The 4,513-nt window shown below is 36.5% G+C and overlaps 1 protein-coding gene across 6 annotated transcripts in view; it reads left to right on the top strand.

Moving 5' to 3' along the window:
• Positions 1-6: 6 nt before the first annotated feature.
• Acsl4 (acyl-CoA synthetase long chain family member 4) overlaps positions 7-4,513 on the top strand; it is a 76,074-nt gene continuing 71,567 nt past the window's right edge. For all 6 annotated transcript variants that reach the window (XM_010603068.3, XM_010603065.3, XM_010603063.3 and 3 more), the window contains exon 1: positions 7-163. The gene's annotated coding sequence lies outside the window, so the exon portion shown is untranslated. The remainder of the gene's footprint in view (positions 164-4,513) is intronic.

Raw genomic sequence — 4,513 nt, 5'->3', positions numbered from 1 at the left:
CCCCGCCTGCCTTTCGGGTGCGCGCGCGACGCTGCGGCTTTTTTCTGGCCTCTGCGGCGCACCCCTCCTCGCCCCTGAGCTATCGGACGCGCGGCTCCTTTCCTTGAGCTTCCCGGGGGCGAGACGCTGGCCGGCTGAGAAGACGCTGCGGGCAGCACCTCCGGTGAGTAACACCAGCTGAGAAGGCTGCTAGCATCCCTCCTCCGTGGGTCTCGGGGCCCAGCATTCTGGCTTAGCGCACCTCAGCTGAGCCTGGAGTAAGCTAGGTGGGCTTTCAGGTTCCCGGTATCTGATCGCTTATTTCTTGAGCCTGGTGGATCTACCTGCGAGGCTCTTCTGAGGCCAGGGCAATTCCTGATGTCACTATCTTGTCTTAAATATAGTCCGGGGTCCGGGAGAACCTGGCCTGCCCCTTCCCACCTCTCACCATACCCGAAGGCCAGAAGTCACCTTTCTGATAGGGGTGCTAGGTTTTTGCCTCGTCCCTAGTGAGAGGAACACATCAAGTGTTTAGGAGACCTCCAAACGACCTTTAGGGCGCCCCTAGACCTCAGCTCCATTTTGTCCCCTTCTGGTCACTCTACAACTGAGAACTAGGAGGGTCTCTCTGGCTCTGGAAGCATCTGCTTTCTCTAATTTGAGGAATGTCTTGGCTCGTACTATATCCTTACCATCCATACCTTTAGATAGGTTAGAAAACATCTGGATTCCAGCAGATGCATACTTCCCCCAAACCATTCCTTCTGAATACATCTCTGCCTTCAGTGGATGCTGTGTATTTCGTATTAGCTTTATTCACTTCCTCTTCCTCTCATGTGAGTACCCTAAAGAATTCTGGCAGATGTCTGTACAAGAACCTAGGAGAATATGATTCATTGCCTGACCCCATCAAGGGGTTACATATTTGAAATAAGACGTCACTCGTTTTCACCTCGGAATCTCCTCCTTCAAAGGCATTTTTTTCACCCTCTTGAAATTAATTTGATACATTAGCTCTTTTCACCATAAAAAAGTCAGTCCCGTCTCTGAGGAACAGTAAGATGCAGAGTTAAGGGTAAAATGGCACTTAAATGAATCCCTTTGAAAAAGTGAGCAGTTTGCTTTGATGATGATGGTTTAATCAATTGCTCAGTTTCCTCTTTTGTAAAAATAGGGATGTTGGGCTAGAGTATAACTAAGGTTCCTTTCAATGTTTTTCTTGGACTTCTACATTCATCTTTAGTACCATGTGGCTGCATAACAGAGATGTAAGCTGATGAAAACCCTGTTTCCCATCATTGCCACTTAGTTTTTTATTTTGCCTCTAACAAGAAAGAGCTTTAAATGTTCTTGATATATAAAGCAGCAAGTGGAGAGTCTATTACAGTATTTCCAATAAGCCTATCAGTCAAGATTATAAAAGTGTAAGGCCTCTTCTTTAAATTGTAAAACAGCTCATCTTTTGATTGAAGCTGCTAAAGCTAAAGAGCATGTAAGACTCCTGTTAAAATTAACACTCTGTAATCTAAACCGGAGATAAAACATTAAACTGTCAGTATACTTACACCTTCAAATAAAGTTCCTATTGTCCCAATATCAGAAGTAATTTAACATCTGAAAATCTGTAGAAGGTATGAGACAATTACATTTTGGGTAAATTTAGTTTTATGTTTTTTTTAACCCTATTTATAAAACACGTGGTTCAGATTAAGACTTTTGTTTGAGTATGTTAGGGAGGAATGACATGGGTGAAGAAAGATCCGTCTTGCCCAGTTCAGTGAGAAGAGAAATGAATTGGGACTCTGCAGAGGCTCGGGTTCCCATCTCAGCTCTAGCTGGATATATAACCCCTTGAAAAGGTTACTTTACAATTTTTGGTTTTCACATCTGTAAACTAAATGTCTTCATGGTTGGCAGAATGATCTGTAGGTTCCCAATTTGAATTCAATATTCTTATAACTGAATAAATAATGATGGATATATATTATGTATAATATACATACATGTGTATATAATGCATTTTTCATTAATACTTGTCATAAATCTGTTATACCAGTTAGAATATTTTTCTCAAAGGTCTGCATATATTAGTTTAATTTACATATACTTAGTTAATAATTCATCCTAACTTAATGAGTTACACCTGAGTGTCTATAAAATAAGGGAGGGGGGAAAGGGATGTAAAAAGAATTTCTTTGAAAGGTAGCTATTACTATATTGTTAATTCAGGTTGCAAATAAAATGTTTATATAATGTGGATTGTATTTATTTTGTGATTTTATATATTTATTTTTAAATGTTTATTAGCACATATTTGCAGTACATAATGATTGCATTCATTACAGGGAGTTGGTACATGTACATAACACATCTTAATTCTTTTTCCATCTTCACCTTTCCCCACTCCCCATTCTTTCTTTTCTTCATCTCTTGATTCCCTTACCATTTGCAAAACATCTATCTCCTTGTTCCCTATTATCTGTCATTTATTTTGCTCATTATTTATAGTTTCACTTTCTCATGTAAGAGAAACTATGAAATACTTAAGCTCATGTGTCTGACTTATTTTAAAATATTTGTGGGTTTTAGAAATTTATAAGGGAATGTGTACACACTGCCTTGTAACTGACTAGGAACTTTACAAGAATATGCATACATCTCATTTGTTCTATTTATTCATTCATTAAACTATCTTGCTCCTCCATCTGTCATTTATTTTGTGCCAGGCCCTCAGGATATGATAGTTAAGAAGACAATCTCTATTTGATGAGTCTTATAGTCTGGGTTGTTAGACAGATGTATGAACAGTGAACAGTTTTTTTTTTTAAATGAAAGACAGAAACCAAATGAGGGACAAAAAATCTTGGGGAAATTAAGGCTCCATAAAGTAGGAGAAGATGGTCATATTAATTGTTGCTTGTAGAATGTTTCCAGCATTACTTTTTTTCCACTTCCTTGAACTTTGATTGCTGAGCCCTTTGCAAAAATGAAAGCTTTGTTTTTCTACTCCTGCAATTGAGTGATCTTATATATTTTTTCATTTCCCAGACTTTAAGTATTGAGAGTTTTGAGATGAATATTAAGATTGTCAAATATTTATAAGCAGTAATATCCTTTATCTGCTCCCACAATCATGCATGCAAAGAGTATAGGAGCAGAACCAAGGAATTCCTCCTTATGCAGATTTTACCAGTTTTAACACGCACTAGTTTGTGAATGTATATTTAGTTCTATGCAATGTTAGTACATGTAGATTTGTGTGATTACCACAGGCAAGTTACAGAAGAGTTAAATCACCACAAGGATTCCATGTGTTGCTGTTTATATCCTTTCCTGACCTCTGGCAACCACAGATCTATGTTACATGTATTACTTTGTCATTTGAAAAATGTTACATAAATGAACTCACAGTAACCTTTTGAGATTAGCTTTTTACACTTGATATAATTTCTGGAGATTCATGCAAGGGATGTATCCTTTGTCAGTAATTTGTTCATTTTCATTGCTGAATAGTATTCCATGGTATGGATGTACTGTGTCTAACTATTCACACTTATCGAAGGACATCTGGTGTTTCCAGGGTTTCATTTGTTTTGATTCAGGGCCAAATAAAAATAAAGCTCCTGTGAACAATTATGTATTTTTTATATGAGCATAATTTTTATATGAGCATAAATTTCCATTTCTCTGGGATAATTGCCCAAGAGTACAATTTCTGGGTTTTATAATAATTACTTGTTTTGTGTTCTAAGGAATTGCCCAAGTGTTTTCCACAGTGGCTGTACCATTTTCCATTTCCATCAGCAATGTATGAGAGCTTTTGATATATTTATGTACTGATCCTTTGTTTGATATGGGCTTTGGAAGCATATTCTTTTAGTCTGTAGCTTGTCTTTCCATCCAACCTTTTCACAGAAAGTTTTGCAGAACAAAAGTCTTTAATTTGAAGTCCAGTTTATTAATTTCTTTTATGGAATATGCTTTTGGTGTCAAGAGGTTTTATATACATTTGTTATTTAATTTTCTTTCTTTCTGTTCTTTATACTACCCATTGTTTTTATAAGCAATGTGAGCATTTTCTCTTTCAACAATCCTGGACCTCAGATATATTCTCTGAACAAGTGGCCTTGAGCTTAGCATGTGAAGATATATTTGGACATTCTCTAATTGTACTAAAATGGCTGCTATCATTTTATGCCTTAAAAATATACTGATTACCTAACTATGTTGTCAAATGCAACATAAAAATCTGTACTTTAAAATTAAATAACATGTTGTACCAAGGAAGTTTTTGGTTTCACTTTCTAAATTAAAAATATTTTGGCAAAACTGTATAGTTTTTCAGACAAAGATTTTGGTAAGTAATCCAGAGAACAAATTTGTGCTCTAATTTAAAGATACTCTGAAAGTCTACTTCTGCAGTTTGAGTAGTGAAGTTATGAACTGTGTACTCAATAGGCTTTTTCTACTCACTATATCAGAATACTGAATAAAAAGTTTTAAATTTGTCCAGACTGTATCTTTTTTTTATTGT

The sequence above is a fragment of the Fukomys damarensis genome, unplaced genomic scaffold (assembly GCF_012274545.1).
Source record: "Fukomys damarensis isolate Sample0158 unplaced genomic scaffold, DMR_v1.0_HiC HiC_scaffold_39, whole genome shotgun sequence".
NCBI classification, from domain to species: Eukaryota; Metazoa; Chordata; class Mammalia; order Rodentia; family Bathyergidae; genus Fukomys; species Fukomys damarensis.
This window is presented reverse-complemented; position numbering and strand designations above follow the sequence as displayed.